General features: G+C 49.0%; 1 protein-coding gene across 1 annotated transcript in view; it reads right to left on the reverse strand.

The window, feature by feature from the left end:
• The window catches only part of GAB2 (GRB2 associated binding protein 2), a 127,528-nt gene that overhangs the window by 18,165 nt on the left and 90,901 nt on the right, over positions 1–18,462 (reverse strand). The window lies entirely within an intron of this gene.

The following is an 18,462-nucleotide window of genomic DNA, read 5'->3' on the forward strand; positions in this document are numbered from 1 at the left end:
TCAGTACGTGTTTTGCATAGTCTTTGGAGTGGGGCAGTGCCATAAAGCACAAGCTGAAAATGCAGTTTTGTATTTCAGTAAAAAAATAAATAAAAAAAAAGGTTAATATATATATTTTTTTTCTTTTTAAACGAGGGGGAGGACGCAATTCTGCCATTTTTCTTTTTTGTTGCATTTAATTTCTCTGCAGCGCCACCACAGGGGAAATGAAACATTACACCATGCCTATTCGATCAGTGGACAGGTCAGGTCCTCCAAAGTAAGAGGCTCCCTTTATAACCACTCTATACTCTGACCAAAATAGGAGGATCCTGATCAGAGGCCGCATCCCTCCATTAACTCATTATTCACCAGTAGGGTGTATGGCAGTGATGGCTAACCTCCGGCACTCCAGCTGTGGTATAACTACAACTCCCAAGATGCACACTTGCTAGGCTGACCGTTTATGGGCGGGGCTTGCATAAACCACATTCAATGTCGTCTCGGACTATGCAAATTTGCAGGGACTGTCCCCAGTGCATGCACAGTGCCTTGAAGATGCATACCCATCAACATTAGGTGCATTTAAGCCCCTCCCTTTGCCCACCCAAGAACGCCCACTTCTGAGCAGGGGCTCATTATTAGCCCTGCCAAATTTTTCACCAAAATTGTCTCTGAAGATGGCAGCTATGGAGAGAGTGTCGCTATGCACGAAAACCTTCCGAAGGTCACCGCAGTCAGCAGAAGTCCCCCCCCCCCATTACCCTAAAAAACTCACTCCGAGTCCTATGAGCCACAAGCATCAGAGGAAGATGGCGGCCAGCGCTGGATGGTGGCTCCGATGAGGAGTGGAGGAGGCCGGAGTGCTATATACAGTATATATCCAGCACATATAATAAATTGTGTATAATAAGGGCTCATGCACACGACCGTATGTATTTTGCGGTCCGCAAAAAATACAGATGACGTCCGTGTGCATTCCGTATTTTGCAAATCGGAACAGCCGGCCCCTGATAGAACCATACTATCCTTGTCCGTAATGTGGAGAATAATAGGACATGTTCGGAACGGAAATACGGACATATGGAAACGGATTGCACACGGAGTAACTTTTTTTTTTTGCGGACCCATTAAAATGAATGGTTCCTTATACGGTCTGCAAAAAAAAAAAAACGGAAAGAATATACGTTTCGTGTGCATGAGGCCTAAGAATAATATATTTCTATTCCTCCCCAGAACTAAAGAGCAGACGACAAGTAGAAGCGATTTCTTCCCCCCGGTTCCCACTCCCACACTCGGCGTTCCTGTGAACCCTGCGGATTAGAACATTCACTTCATTTCCTCTCCGCGTTCGGGGCTCTGGAGACAGGGGTGTGAAAAGGCGAGATTGTGCAGCTAATCTATCCGCCCACTTGCGAAACGCCAAGGTAAAAAACAACAACTTTCTTCTCATTAAAAGCGGCAGCTCAAGCATCTAATGAAATGTCACCGCACTCTTGCAGGTTTAACCCTTCCACTGGCCGAGCCCTGCAACTTTCTCGTATCCTTTTCATAAAAATTCTTCATCGACTCTGCTTGCTGTCAGCGAATACATCCAGGGGGGCGAAACCTCGTATCGACCGAAGCGGTTACAGTTGTATCTAGTCTGGACAATCCCCTGAACTGATACATTGCAACAAACAACGTGGACCAGAAATACGTGGATTGTCCGGACTGGATACAATTGTTGCAAACCCTGAACTGTGCAAAGTACTAGTAGGTCCGCCATGATGTGTCACATGACCACAGAGAGGACATGTAGATCCAGAGGCGTCCTAAGTCTGTAACAGGGCCCCACCTACCATGTGCCATTTATAATACTGGTGTGAGGAGGACCTATGGGGCGCCACAAGGCCTGGGCGTCCATGCTCTCTCCGCTACATTTTTGGGCAGAAAGCTTGTCCTGATTATGTATAGCTGGCTGAGGTGTAGGGTAAAACCGAGAGCTCTGATACACTGTAACAAGGCCTGCACCTGTTGCGAGCAGGATAGGATCAGCCCAGGTTCGTAGCCTCTGGATGTGTCTACTTTCTTCAACCCCAAATTAATACTTTACTGGAACTGGAACAGAGATGGATTTTCAGGTTCCACTGATTTCTATGGGAGGGTTGAATAAGCCCCGCCTCCAAATGGAGCATTCTGGGAAATAACAATCATGGAGCCAGGCGTCCATATTCAGGTTCTGTTCTACATGGACACCATAGGGCTCCTAGATATGCAATTGTGGACCTAATGCCACCCAAAAAACCTCGACCGCTCCTGCCCCTTTAATAAGTATCCCAACCTCACAATGCTTTCTAATATCTCTCCGAGCCAAGGAATGTTCCACATAGCCGTCAGCAAAATAACCCTTTCCTGCCATGTGAGTTACTGGATCGGAGGACATCGCTAGTGCCTGTCAGTCTGGGGGAGGGGGACGACGACTTCCTATGCAAAGATTTCCAAAAACATCTCCAACTGTGAGACCGGTCTATGCAGACATCTTCCCAGGAAATGGACTAAATCCTGTCGACTTGTTGACAAGACAGTGGAACGGGAAACAATACTCGATGGGGGGACGACTTTGTTCTCCGGAAAAAGGTCTTGTTATTTGGGGAATATTTATAGAGATGTCCGATATCAGAACTTCATGGAGTAAACATGGCGACAGAGTCACTTGTTATCCTGAGTATCTGTCGGCATTTGTTCCGTCGACGCCGAAATAACAACCGACACAGTGGTAAATGTATATGTATGGATGTAGCAGAGCTGAATCGGTTACTGATTGCCTCTTGTCTGCAATGTGATAACTTACAGGGGTTGTCTACCTTAAAGGGGTTCTCCGGGAATTAAGAAAATGAAAATATACTTAAATATAACTTGATTATAAATATATTCCAAAATACCTTTCATTAGTTATAATGGCTCGTTTTGTCTGGAGAGCGATCATTAGGAGAAATAAAATGGCCACCGTCCTATTAGTACGCACAAAACCTGTCCTAATCACACAGGAGGACAAGCTACTTCACAACACTGAGCTAAAGAGCTGCCTCATCCTCCTCTCTGCTCTGCTTGTCAGGGATTATGATCCTGAATACTGATGATAAGATCTTCATCTGAATCTCGATAGGAATGGAGTTCATGAGGAGACATGAAGTTCAGAGAGGAGGGTGGTGATGAGGATAATGAGCAGCAGCCCTTGTATACATTCTCCATTACCACAGCCTGTCCTGTCCGTCCTCCCTGTACTTCATGTCTCCTTATGAGCTCCATTCCTACAGAGATTTAGCTGAAGATCAGCTGTATTCAGGATTATAATCCCTGACAAGCAGAGAGGAGGATGTCTTGTCCTCCTGTGTGGTTAGGACAGGTTGTGTGTGTAAGATTAAGATGGCGGCCATTATAACTAATGAAAGTTATTTGGGAATATATTTAAAGTAATATTTAAGCATTTTCATTTTCTTAATTCCCGGAGAACCCCTTTAAGGCTACTTTCACACTTGCGTTTTGGCCTTCCGTTTGCGAGATCCGTTCAGGGCTCTCACAAGCGGTCCAAAAACCGGATCAGTTTTGCCCCCAATGCATTCTGAATGGAAAAGGATCCGCTCAGAATGCAGCAGTTCAGTCTCCATTCCGCTTTGGAGACGGACACAAAACACTGCCTGCAGCGTTTTGGTGTCCGTCTGATGAAACTGAGCCAAAACGGATCCGTCCTGACACACAATGTAAGTCAATGGAACAAATCCGTTTTCACTGACACAATAAAAAAAAACGGATCTGTCTTGGCTATGTTAAAGATAATACAAACGGATCCGTTCTGAACGGATGCAGACAGTTGCATTATCTGAACGAATCCGTCCATGACGGATTAACACAAAACGCTAGTGTGAAAGTAGCCTAAGATGTTCCCGTCCTGCGCGGTGCATGTATGCCGCAGGTGGGAAGCCATTCTGTGATAGTCCTGCAGCTCTGCACAAAACAGGAGGAGGATGCGGGCATCTCCATGACGCGGCAAGCTCTTCACCTGATCAGCTAGTAGAGTAGGGAGAAGTCCAGCCCCACTTGTCATGGGAGCAGTGACGCTGGTCATTGTGTCATCGCTTAGTGGCAAGTTCCTCAGTTTATGCGCATGGGGTGCACTCACTTTCCAGCTGGGGGTGAGCACTAGTCAGGTCCTGCTGCAGCAAGGGAAGAAATGAAAAGAGAGGCCAGGAGGCTGCATAAGAGAGAAACAGCTGCAGGCATGCATGACCAATAGGCCTAAAGAGAAGCCAACCCCTTGGTCATTGCATCAGTTCCTGGGAACACTGGAGCAGAGGGAGCAATTATGCTCAGGACAAGTGTGACAAGCTGCATGGACGTGGAGACCCCAAGCTGAGGCACTTATTGCCAAGTGAGGTCTACGACGTGACCCCTGGATCAGGGAGGTCCTCCTTGGGACTAGCATAGTCTATAATGGATTAGAATAGTAAAGAGAGAGTGCCTCTACACGAGTACCAATATGGTTCTTGAGTTAGACTGCAGACTTGTAACCGATAAGAGAATGTGCAAGCTATAAGTGTAGGGTGCCCTTTAAAAGATTGTAACCAGCAAGGATGCTATACCCTTCTCTTGTGTGTAGTAACCGTCAAGCGTATGGACTGTGTGAATGTGTTTATGCAACTCATCAAGTGCGAGTTCCCTCCCGTGGAGTGACCATGTGTAATATATTGTTCGGCATGGCTCCTTCCATGCCATCAAAAGAACCCGTACCTCCGCCGGCGCACTTCGCGTAGGGCACAAGGTGGGCCGCGTTGGGCGCTATATAGCTAGAGACTGACCTAACATCCAGACATGAGTGCCACGTGACCCTCTATCCCCGGCTGTACGTTTTGATTGACTCTTCTGAACATCAAGCCTTGTTCTGAAGGTCAATGTCCCGACACAGAGTCATGGAAGATCATCTTCTTCTGTCGGGGCAGCCAACGGTCATGCTCGGGGAAGGCTGGAGCTGGCAGCTGCCAGGCCCTGAGACGTCTAGCACGGCGTACCCTGATGGAACCGCACTTTGGAGAAGTCTCTAGCAGCATGTGTGGGCTTTAATTGGCCGCTCACCGCTCTCAGCTGTTAAGTCTAGCTCGTATGATTTTTGGCAGATGATTTTGTGTATTTCTGCAGCACATCCCACGGCCACGGTGTCTTTCCTTAAAGGAACACTCTGCATCGGCGTCCTCTTTATCGGCAGGAGATCAGTAATTAGAAACAGAAGCTCGGTCAGTGGGAGCGCATCTCGGTATCTTCCCACGTGCCAGGTACTATACAGAGATGACAAGTATGGCTCCCACTGAAACCCATGCAGATATGCAAAGCAATGGCTTAAGATGCAATTCCTCAGTGTAGAAGGGTTATTTTCAGGAGTCCCTTCCCTTTAAAAAGCAGATTTTCTGATATTAAAAAGAGATCAGGATTAGAAAAACATGGCTGCTTTTTTTCCGGAAACAGCGCCACACCTGTCCACAGGTTGGGTCTGGTATTGCGGATCAGCTCCATTACAGTGAATAGGGCTGAGCTATAATTCGACGCGTGGACAGGTAGTGGCGCCGTTTCCACGTTTTTCAAATCCGGGACAATCCCTTTAACCAAGGAAAGTACCATAGAGAGACATGTCCTAGGGACTCTGGAGGGGCCCAGGCCAAGTCGGCCCCACGTCCTTAAGGCTTTCCTTGCCCTCCTCGCTGAGCAGGAAGAGCCTCAGTTCCGGCTTATGGCAGAGAGAACGGAGGAATAATGAGGGCGCGGATCTTCAGAGGGGATTGTGAAGGAGCATTATGGGGGAATGGTGGACGCACTGGATAGGGCTGGGGTAGAGCGGGGGGACCCGGCGTTTAGAGCAGGGGGGTTATCACGTCTCAGGGCCCCTAATTACCAACCTGCAGCATTTTACTGAGTTTTCCCAGGATTTTTTTTTTTTAAGCTGTGATGGATAATGAATGGATGATAGTATCTAACTTAAAAGGCTTAGATATACCAGCTCAGCAGGCAGTATCACACAGGATAGGATTAGATACACAGCTCAGCAGGCAGTATCACACATAATAGGCTTAGATACAGCAGCTTAGCGGACAGTATCACACAGGAGAGGATTAGATACACAGCTCAGCAGACAGTATCACACAGGATAGGATTAGATACACAGCTCAGCAGACAGTATCACGCAGGATAGGATTAGATACACCGCTCAGCAGGGAGTATCACACAGGATAGGATTAGATACACCGCTCAGCAGATGGTATCACACAGGATAGGATTAGATACACCGCTCAGCAGATGGTATCACACAGGATAGGATTAGATACACAGCTCAGCAGACAGTATCACACAGGACAGGATTAGATACATAGCTCAGCAGACAGTATCACACAGGATAGGATTAGATACACAGCTCAGCAGGCAGTATCACACAGGATAGGATTAGATACACAGCTCAGCAGGCAGTATCACACAGGATAGGATTAGATACACAGCTCAGCAGGCAGTATCACACATAATAGGCTTAGATACAGCAGCTTAGCGGACAGTATCACACAGGAGAGGATTAGATACACAGCGCAGCAGACAGTACCACACAGGATAGGATTAGATACACAGCTCAGCAGACAGTATCACACAGGACAGGATTAGATACACAGCTCAGCAGACAGTATCACGCAGGATAGGATTAGATAGACAGCTCAGCAGACAGTATCACACAGGATAGGATTAGATACACAGCTCAGCAGACAGTATCACACAGGATAGGATTAGATACACAGCTCAGCAGACAGTATCACACAGGATAGGATTAGATACACAGCTCAGCAGACAGTATCACACAGGATAGGATTAGATACACAGCTCAGCAGACTGTATCACACAGGGTAGGATTAGATACACAGCTCAGCAGACAGTATCACACAGGATAGGATTAGATACACAGCTCAGCAGACAGTATCACACAGGATAGGATTAGATACACAGCTCAGCAGACAGTATCACACAGGATAGGATTAGATACACAGCTCAGCAGACAGTATCACACAGGATAGGATTAGATACACAGCTCAGCAGACAGTATCACACAGGGTAGGATTAGATACACAGCTCAGCAGACAGTATCACACAGGATGGGATTAGATACACAGCTCAGCAGACAGTATCACACAGGATAGGATTAGATACACAGCTCAGCAGACAGTATCACACAGGATAGGATTAGATACACAGCTCAGCAGACAGTATCACACAGGGTAGGATTAGATACACAGCTCAGCAGACAGTATCACACAGGATAGGATTAGATACACAGCTCAGCAGACAGTATCACACAGGATAGGATTAGATACACAGCTCAGCAGGCAGTATCACACAGGGTAGGATTAGATACACAGCTCAGCAGACAGTATCACACAGGATAGGATTAGATACACAGCTCAGCAGGCAGTATCACACAGGGTAGGATTAGATACACAGCTCAGCAGACAGTATCACACAGGATAGGATTAGATACACAGCTCAGCAGACAGTATCACACAGGATAGGATTAGGGTGATTTCACCTATGGCCATTCTCCTGCATGAGACTTGCAGAAATCCATGCACCTGCTGCAGAAACGACCCCATTCAGATGAATAGAACTGGTCTTTAACCCTTCGGTACATCAGTTCCTCAGATCAGACACATTGAGCTAAGACACATATGTTGAATTCCTCTGCCATTTACAAGATGTTGTCTTGCTGTCAGTGAATGGGCACATTCTTGAGACTGAGAACTGTTCATACCTCATACTCTTCACAGCTGGGAGTTTGTTTCAGTTGAGTTCGGTCTAAACATTTCTCTGTAATAAAACCTACTGCACTATAGTCCCTTCTGTACGCATAGTTTGTTACAATGTATCAGTGCAGGTAAAATGCATTAGTGAAGTCCAGATTGTGGAGCGTCCAGACTGGATACAAACAAACTGACTGCTGTGAGGGTTCTAGGTGTCTGCAAATTTTTAGGTAATTAATATAGACTTGCAATGTCTCCATTCACAGACAACAAGCAGGGATGTTGCAAATCGAAAAGAATTGATTTTTTTTTAAATAGAAATCAGCAGAACTTTTCCACATAAAATTATTCACTTTTGTTAGGGGGGTTTCCAGTGTTACAGAGAGATAGTGTGGACCCCCGGCTTCATCTTGGGAGGTATGTACTGTGATTGTGACTCACACAAAGTTTTCTTCTAGTTTCAGCATCTGCTCCACACTGACCAGTAAGACCAGTAAGACCCCGAGACGCAGCTTTCCTATCTCCACCATGGATTAATAATAACCTTTAAATATTTACAGAAGACATCTAGAAAGGACTGACATGTGAAGCAGGAATGTGATTGAGGATGGGCAGGGAAGCCTCTTACAGATAACTGCTCTCATCATCTATGGTAGAACTTCACACACCCCTAGCACCATACTGGGGGAGGTCATGGGTCACCCACATTCAGAATGAGCTCATATTCTCCATCCATAGAGGAGAGGTCTGATCGAGTCATCACAAATCCCAACACCTAGTTACAACAGGGGAATTTAATTGTGAATTCATTTGTGTTCATATCATGGGTGTGACTTTCCATTCACTGACAGAAAGCTGTGACGCTAAGAAACTGAAGCACAAATTGTTACAAGGATGTTGATTTTATCATTACAGAGTTATTAAATTGTATCTTCTCTAAGATACCGGTATATAATAAAAATGCTAAGTACCATTATATACATTACTTATCCTGTACTGATCCTGAGTTACATCCTGTATTATACTCCAGAGCTGCACTCACTATTCTGCTGGTGCAGTCACTGTGTACATACATTACTTATCCTGTACTGATCCTGAGTTACATCCTGTATTATACTCCAGAGCTGCACTCACTATTCTGCTGGTGGAGTCACTGTATACACACATTACTTATCCTGTACTGATCCTGAGTTACATCCTGTATTATACTCCAGAGCTGCACTCACTATTCTGCTGGTGCAGTCACTGTGTACATACATTACATTACTTATCCTGTACTGATCCTGAGTTACATCCTGTATTTCTTTTATTAAAATTTTAAAACAAACAGATAAATAAATATATAAAACAGAGACCAAACCAACCATACAGGACATGATGCTCCTCAGCGCGGCGCAGACAGCACCGGTCCAGCCCACTCGCCACAGAACACCAGCTATGTACAATATTTACAATATCTATGTACATGTACTAACCTTCCTGATCCGGTTGCACCTACCTACACTTAACAAATACAGAAGTTAAACTTACAAAAAGCCCACCCACCACCACCCCAATGCAACACACAATTTTTTTTTTTGATATATATTATATATATATATTTTTTTTTTTTTTTTTTTTTTTGGTCCCTGAGCTGGTCCCGCATCCCATGCCCCCAGTACATGATAACAGACGTCCATGAACCAGCCCAGGATTTTCTTATATGTCCCAAAGTCCCCAATGTTCCATGGAACCCTCCCCCCATTTACCCACCACCCAACCTAACACTACACCCGACAACTCAACCTATACAAATATACAAATATATATATAGACATAAAGACATATAAACTACATTACATAGTACATTACATAGTAGACCTTACCCTCACCACCCACCGTGAGGCTTTTCAGCCACACACAACCCATTAAAGCCCAAGTTTGGCGCCTGCAAGCCCTATGTCCTCATACAGCCACCAAACAAAACAAAAATCTACAGTGTCAGCTTCAGCCCACCACCGGGAGGGGAGACAACAGGCTAGGGTACCCTAAAGGCAAAACCCCTCCAGAGGAGAGAGGCTCTACCCGCCCCCAACCTCTCGTACTCCAGAGAGCGCACCTTCACCAGGTCTCCGAGAATGTTCCTAACCACCTCATCCTCGGGGAGGATTTTGCGTTGCGTCGAAACTAAACACCGTGCATGCCACGTGTAGTACCTGACCACTGAGCTGACTAGGAATAAAGTGCAAAGGTCCCTACCACCCAGGTGTCTGAATGCTCCATAGGCCCATTCCGCATAGGAGAGAGTGACCAGCCTAGGCCAGCCAATGGAGGTCCCCACCCTGGTGTAAACCTCTGTGTTAAAGGGACAATGAAGCAGGAAGTGGTCCATGCTTTCCAGCACACCACCGCACTCCTCACGGGGACACCCCCTGTCCTCAGAGCTCCTACACTTCAGATTGTCCCTCACACACAGTTTCCCATGGAAGCAGCGCCAAGTCAAGTCAAAGAACTTCAAGGGGATCCTATTGGAATTTAAAAGCCGTAACCCAACCCTCAGATCCCGACCTGGGCAGTCCCTGAGGGCCAGAGGTTTCTGGAAATGGGTCAACAGAACCCTCTGGTCAAGGAGTCTCCTTGACTGAGTCCTGATTTCCCACATCCCCAGACCCCACCGACGTAATACCTTCAGAACCAGGGCAGCATAAGCCGGGAGATGCCCATGTGGTGTGCGGAGATCCTTCACTTGCCCCCCTGTCTCCCATTCCTGGAAGAAAGGCCGAAACCATCCCCGACAGGAGGCTACCCACAGAGGAGCCCTCTCTTGCCAGAGGTTCGAGAGATTAATCTTAATAAAGGTGTTCACCAGGAACACCACAGGGTTGACCATACCCAACCCTCCTAGTCTCCTCGTACGGTAAGTAACCTCCCTCTTGACAAGGTTCAGTCTGTTTCCCCATAACATCTGGAAGAACAGACTGTAGACCCGAGTCCAGAAAGGTTCCGGCAAGACGCACACACTGCCCAGATATAACAGCAAAGGGATCAGGTAGGTTTTGATAATGTTCACCCTTTCCCTGAGGGTTAAAGACCAACCCTTCCACTGGTCCACCTTCTGAGCGGCAATCTTAAGCCTGCTATCCCAATTTTGATGGGGGTAATCCCCCTGGCCAAATTCAATGCCGAGGACTTTTGTAGATTCCTGGGGCTCTGGAAGGGTGTCCGGGAGATCAAAACCAGGATCTCCACCTCCCAGCCAGAGACTCTCACACTTATCTCGGTTGATCTTGGACCCAGATGACTCTGAGTAGCGCTCTACCTCAGACAGTACCCACTCTGCCTCCCCTCTCGAAGACACAAAGATAGTTACGTCATCAGCATACGCCACCACCCTCAGTGTAGTCTCCGGAGCCGCCCGGTCCATCCCGATGCCCGCCAACGGCCCACGATCAACCCCTCTAAGGAAGGGATCGATCGCGAACACGTACAAAAGCGGGCTCAGAGGACAACCCTGGCGAACCCCAGATCCCACCCCAAAAGGACGCCCAATCCAACCATTCACAAGCGGGAAACTCTCTGCCCCTGCATACAAGGTCTTAAGCCAATCAACAAACCCCCCGGGCAGGCCATATCTCAGAAGGACAGACCAGAGGTACTCGTGGTTAACACGATCAAATGCTTTTGCCTGATCCAAGGACAGCATGTACCCCTTCCAGTGACCTGCCCTGCCCTGCTCCACGGCCTCCCGGACACTGAGCACAGCACTAAAAGTACTGTGGCCGGGAACAGAGCAATGCTGGGCCCCAGAAAGGAGCTGGGGTGCAAACTTCACCAGCCGATTAAATAGCACCTTTGCCAAAATCTTTCTGTCCACACCGAGGAGCGCTATGGGACGCCAATTCTCAATGTGGAAAGGATCTTTACCCTTTGACAGGATGATCAGGGCCGACCTCCTCATTGACTTTGGTAGAGTACCCGAGGAGAGACACTCATTTAATACCTCAGTCAAGAGGGGAACTAAGGTGTCCTTAAAGGTCTTGTAAAACTCAGATGTTAAGCCATCCGGACCAGGTGATTTTTTGGGAGCAAGCCCCTCAATCACCAGACTGACTTCCTCTTCACTGATCATTTCCGTCAAACCGTCGAGAGAGGGGTCTACCCCTGGTTCAGGGACAGTTTCAGTCAGGAAAGCCGATATCTTATCACGATCAAGATCCCTCCTTGCCATGAGATGTGAGTAAAAGGATCTGACAACCTCCAGGATCCCTGATCTGGACCTTCTCAGAGAACCCGTACTATCAATCAGTCCTGACACAATCTTACTACTCACTGACATCCTGCAGTTTTTGTAAGGGTCGGGCGAGCGGTATTTCCCGTAATCCCTCTCAAAAACCAAAGATGCGTGCCTATCGTACTGACACCTCATAAGCAAAGACTTCACTCTGGAGATCTCCTCACGGCTACCCCCAGTCGAGACAAGACGTTCGAGTTTCCTCCTCAGGCCCTGATACAGGCGATACTTACTCAGACTCCTGAGGCTCGAGAGCTGGCGGAAGAATCTCCCCACCCTTTCCTTGAAGATCTCCCACCACTCAGACTTACTGCCGCAGAGATCCAGCAATGGTACCTGGCTCTGAACGAAATCCTCAAAGGACTGTCTTATCTCCGCTTCTTCCAAGAGAGACGAATTGAGCCTCCAGTAGCCCCTTCCCATTCGGGGGGTCTCTGCAACATTCAGAGAAAACAAAATCATACAGTGGTCGGAGAACTCCACCTCCACAGCGGACACGGCTGAAGAGACGGCTTCCTCCTTTAAATAAAACCTGTCTATTCTAGACCTACAACTAGCCCTATGATAGGTGAACCCCGGGTGGCCTGGGGTGTGCCGGATGTGGACATCCACCAGACGAGCCTCACTAGCTATTTTATTAAGCGCAACGCTGTCGTAAGTCAGCTTGTCCCTGGAACCTCCCCTATCCTGGGGCCTCGTGACAGTATTGAAGTCCCCTCCAAAGACCACCTGCCGACTTGTAAAAAGATAGGGCTTGATCCTCATGAAGAGACACTTACGGTCCCACTTGGACTGGGGACCATAGATGTTAATTAGACGAAGTTCTTGTCCCCTCATGAGGACATCCAGGATCAGGCACCTCCCCATTTCTAATTCAATAACCCGTCGGCATTCTACCGGTGCAGTAAAAAGGACTGCCACCCCGCTATACGGCTCGGCCGCAAGAGACCAGTAGGAGGATCCGCGTCGCCACTCCCTTTTAGCTTTAAATACAGATGCCAAATCTGGCAGCCTGGTCTCCTGCAAAAACAAAATGTCAGCTTCAACCCGGCTGAAAAAATCAAAGGCCGCAAATCTAGCCGTATCTGACTTAATGCTGGCGACATTAATGGACGCCAGCGTCAACGGAGTGAGTGCCGCCATCATGGGTGATTGAATTAGATGGCTTTCTTTTCCCACTGCCCCCACCAACTTTTTCATCAGATGATGGCTTACCCCTCTTCAAACAAACAGATGTGTCCATTTCACCTCTGCCCTTGTGCTCTGACTCCAAGCCAGCCCCCACCCCTGAGGACATGTTTTCCCCAGTAGAAGGAGGCTCGGCGTCCCCCGCAGGCCCAGGTGTCACCGCGACTCCCGAAACCTCCCCACCGGCTCCCTCCCCTGAGGAGGGGGAGGTGTCACCAATGGCTTGGAACCGGTTTGAGAGACTAATCAGAGGGGGGTTGGTTGTACCTTCCTTTGGCATCTGGCGGGTGGGAGAAGATCTTAAATCTCCCTTTTTCCCTGTACGTTTATTACCCTGCTTTTGCCATCCCCCACTTCCCCCGTCATGGGGGGATAATGAGGAGATGGCACCTTCCTCTTCCTGGATCCTCCTAATTTCCTCATCCAGCTCACTGTCCCTTTGGGCCTCAGCAGTAGCAGCAGTCTCAGGGGTGAGATCAGGGGTCATCCCAGCTTCCCCAGTTGCCTGAGGTTCCCGGGATTCACCCATCTCCCTCTCCCTTCGGCGATTTTCCTGACGCCTCAGTTGGGCAGGCGTCTTTTGCTTACTTTTCTTCCCTGGCCCCTCTGTTCCTTCACTTCTGCCAGCCCCTGCCCCAGTAGAATTGGCCTCACGGCTTCCTCCCGCCGGGGCATTGACCGCATTGGCAAAGGAATGAGGGCAGCGACTGAATGGGTGACCTAAGTCACCACACAGGTGACACCTAATCTCTGCACATGATGCAGCGAGGTGGCCAATCTCCCCACACAGCGCGCACTTCTGTACAGTGCAGTTAGCACTGAAGTGTGTGGGGCTGCCGCATCTGTGACAGAGCTTCGGCTGACCCTGGTAGAAAATCTGGATGCGATCCCTTCCAAGGAAGGTGGCAGATGGTATGTGAGTAACTGTGTTTCCTAAAAGCCTAAGTTTTACCATGAACGTCCAGGCCCCAGACCAGATGCCATGTTCATCCCTGTTCTTCTTGGGAACCTCCACCACCTCCCCATATCGGCCGAGCCACGTCATGATGTCAATACACGAGAGTGACTCGTTACGGGTTAGAACGGTCACCCTCTTCACATTGTTCTGACGAGACACTGCCTGGACGGCAAAATCTCGCCAGCTGGGCTCGTCCTTTGCCATCTCATAGTTCGACCAGAAGAGCTCAAGTCCCTCCGGCCGAACAAAGCTGACATCGAACTCAGGGGTCCCATAGGGATGTATCAAGGCGTAGATGTCTGTCGCCTTGAAGCCCATCTTTAGAAGGAGCTCAACAACTTCTGATCTTGAAGGACATGTATCACTGCCCCTCCACCTCAGACGGACCACATTCCTACGGAGAGCACCCTGCCCAGCTGTCGGGAGGGACCACGTGGTCTCCCCGCTCCTTTGCTCTCGGAAGGCTGAGAGGCCATGCCTATCTATCCAAAAGGATAGATCAACCTCCCTCCCCTCTACATTGATTGTGCTCTCCCCTCTCTTTAGAGCCTCCAGAAGACGCCGCTGCAAAACGCCGTCCCCAGAGCCAGAGGACAAGGAGGGTCCCCTACTCACCCCGGCTGTGACAGTAGCAAAACTGCGCACAGGGGCTGCCACAGCCGGGGGGGCAACCGGACCAGGTTCCACACCCTCCCCACTTACCAAAGACCCTCCACCACCCACTTCCATATCTTCTATCCCCAAACCAGCCTTACTTACAACAGATTCTGCGACCTCCCTTCCTTCCCTCCTAACACCATTCACTCCACCATCCAAACCCCCAGACATATTTTTATTAAAAATAATTTTCTGCCCCCCACCTGCTCCCTCACTCATACTGGCTGAACCGGTGTGTTTTGGTGTAATTATTGGTACCTCAGCATCACTGGGCCCTGGGGTCGGAGCTGCCCCCAAAAGATAGGCCACAGCCCCAACCCCACTTTTATCATTGCCCTCCGCTTCCTCAGTACTACCATTTACAACTTTTGGGCGCCGCTGATCCATTACCGGGCGCCGCTGATCCAAACGCTGCTGATCTGTTCTTTCATGGCGCCGCTCATCTGGACCAGCAGCGCCAATACAAAACAAAGGCTTTGGCCTCAGTTCTTGACCTTCATTGGGAGGCGTAACCGTCATAGCTCCGACAGCTCCTTCATGCCTCTGCTGGCCCGAGGGAACAGCGTCATCAGCGGTTGGAGCCATCGGAGCTCCTGCAGCCATCTGTGGCGTGGAGCCACCCCCTCCTCCCATCAGGGAGCAAACTCCAGCGCCAGAGATTTTTCTCTCATCCTCCGCAGTAACCTTCCTGTCCGGCTTTTCAGCCGGTGTCGCACCAGCTCCATCCCCGTTACTGCAAACAGAGACGGAGCTCACCACCATATCGGATACCTCGCTCTCCCCTCTCTCCTGCACCGAGTCCACTGCAGGACACGGGCTGGGCTGAGAAGAGGGGCTAATACAGTGAGCCGGCCCTGCGGTCGACCCGGGGGTCCCAGGGAGGGGGGTGTATACATATCTTACCTGCTCCTGGAGCTTGGTCTTCTTAGCCTTTTTCTTTCCTTCCCCAGGCGTCTCCGGTGGCAACTCATCACCAAAGCATAAGTCCTGGAAACGCACTGGGGACTCCAGGAGCTGGATCTCCTCCACTAGGGCCCCTCCCGGGCCGCAGGTCTCATACTCATCCCCCGAGCCGCAGCTGGGTGACCTTGCTATTTGGCGTGCAGGGGGCCCACTGTACGGAATCTGCTCCTGCAGGCTGCCAGGTGGATCTTGCTGGTCATCATCATCATCCTCCTCCTGCACGACTGGTTCCTTCTCCACCTGGCTGTCAGGCTGCTGCCCCATCTGCCCCTTCTCCTCCGCCATCTTCCGAAAACGTTCCTCGTTTAGGAGTTTTTCCTTAAACGGGCCGCTTTTATCTCGGAGTACAGTCCGCCTTTGCTCAATCTCGCCAATGTCAGCTTGTAGCTGCTTTATTTGGTTCTCCAGCCCCTGCTTCTTCCTCTTTGGGGCCACTCCAACACAAGACCTCAAGCCGCGCAGCTCCTCCCGGAGCCTCCTCAGGGTCTTAGTCGCGTCTTCGTACTCACGGAGGTGGCTCATGACCCGGGATCCGTAGGTGGAAATGGACTCCCGGGCCCTCAGTACGCCCCAGCCTTCCTCCTCAAGATCTGCTTCACCTCCGTGAACACTCGGCTTTTGCTGGGCCCCGGAAGGGCCACTCTCACCCATGCTGGCATTCGGGTCCTCCTTAGCGGATCCAGCCTTGCGGCTCTTCCTACTACCCTCAGACTCAGGGGAGACAGAAGCCACATTACTGCGACTCCTGCCAGATCTTCTTACCCCTGAGTCCTCCATGCAGGCCAAACGCTGGCTTCTCCTGTCCCCTGAAGGCCTGCCGCTGGGAACAGGAGCCTGGGGCTTGCTTCCCTCGCTCATGCCTGAGAACCCACTCTCCCCCTGGGGAGGAGAGAGCCGGCCTCAGGTGGATAGATTTTCCTCCAAACGCTCAGGAGCAGCAGCAGCAGCTACACACAGCCACAGGCGACCACACCCACAGGTAATCGCAGCTCAGGAACAGCTGGTCCAGAGCTGCACTCACTATTCTGCTGGTGGAGTCACTGTATACACACATTACTTATCCTGTACTGATCCTGAGTTACATCCTGTATTATACTCCAGAGCTGCACTCACTATTCTGCTGGTGGAGTCACTGTGTACATACATTACATTACTTATCCTGTACTGATCCTGAGTTACATCCTGTATTATACTCCAGAGCTGCACTCACTATTCTGCTGGTGGAGTCACTGTATACACACATTACTTATCCTGTACTGATCCTGAGTTACATCCTGTATTATACTCCAGAGCTGCACTCACTATTCTGCTGGTGCAGTCACTGTGTACATACATTACATTACTTATCCTGTACTGATCCTGAGTTACATCCTGTATTATACTCCAGAGCTGCACTCACTATTCTGCTGGTGGAGTCACTGTATACACACATTACTTATCCTGTACTGATCCTGAGTTACATCCTGTATTATACTCCAGAGCTGCACTCACTATTCTGCTGGTGCAGTCACTGTGTACATACATTACTTATCCTGTACTGATCCTGAGTCACATCCTGTATTATACTCCAGAGCTGCACTCACTATTCTGCTGGTGCAGTCACTGTGTACATACATTACATTACTTATCCTGTACTGATCCTGAGTTACATCCTGTATTATACTCCAGAGCTGCACTCACTATTCTGCTGGTGGAGTCACTGTGTACATACATTGCTTATCCTGTAGTATTCACAGCGGACATCTCCATCACCCCCTCCTTGTTCAGTGTCTGCACAGAACTTCCCTGGTGATTTCTATCCTGAAATGCGTTTACCAGGCACTGTAGTATAACCTGATGTAGGAAAAGCTCTGCATCATAGGTGGTCAGCTGTTAGCGGTGTGTCAGTTCACAGACTTGCTGACTGTTTCCAATAACAACCAACAGAATTGGGATTACAGCACTGGTATATAATGCAGAAAGCTGTATCAATGTGCAATTCCTACTGTGACCGGTCACAGTAACTGCCTGACTATCAGAATTCCTAGACTGTCTCATTCCAGATTAAAAGGAATTTTTACAATATTATTATTATGCTATTATATTGTTGGGCAATGTAGGGGTTACAAGGTGCCAGACAGGCAGAGAGCAGTTTTAGTATTCCTGTTGCCGTCTTGTATGTACCAGCCATCCAGGTGCACAGACGGGCTACGAGTCCTGTCCGCGGTCATGCGCTCCTCGCACGTGTTGTCACGGACAGTTTAACGATGCGCTGAGTAAAGCGCCTACAACATGCACGGCGAGTATGACAATTTCACGTATGACTGCTACCCGGCGAATACCAGCGGAGGATGGTGCTCTTCCAGAAATGATTAATTAATTGCAGCAGAGAGCTTCACAGATGAGCCCTCCAGGGAAGGAGATTTTGTAACAAGATTACAAATTTTTATTTTTATCAAATGTTTCAACAAAACAAACAAGGTAACAATTCAGAAGTCCTGGGGTCAGACTGCTCCATCATAGTGATCCTCCAGGGCCCTTAACATAATAATAGGTCACTACTAGAAGGTCCCCAAAAATCCAGCAGAAGACAACCCCATTTGGAGGGGACTTTGGAGGCGACCGCTGTAACAACGGAAGGTGAGAACAACAGTCCCTAATTTGCA

Source organism: Bufo gargarizans, chromosome 3 (genome assembly GCF_014858855.1).
Source record: "Bufo gargarizans isolate SCDJY-AF-19 chromosome 3, ASM1485885v1, whole genome shotgun sequence".
NCBI lineage: Eukaryota > Metazoa > Chordata > Amphibia > Anura > Bufonidae > Bufo > Bufo gargarizans.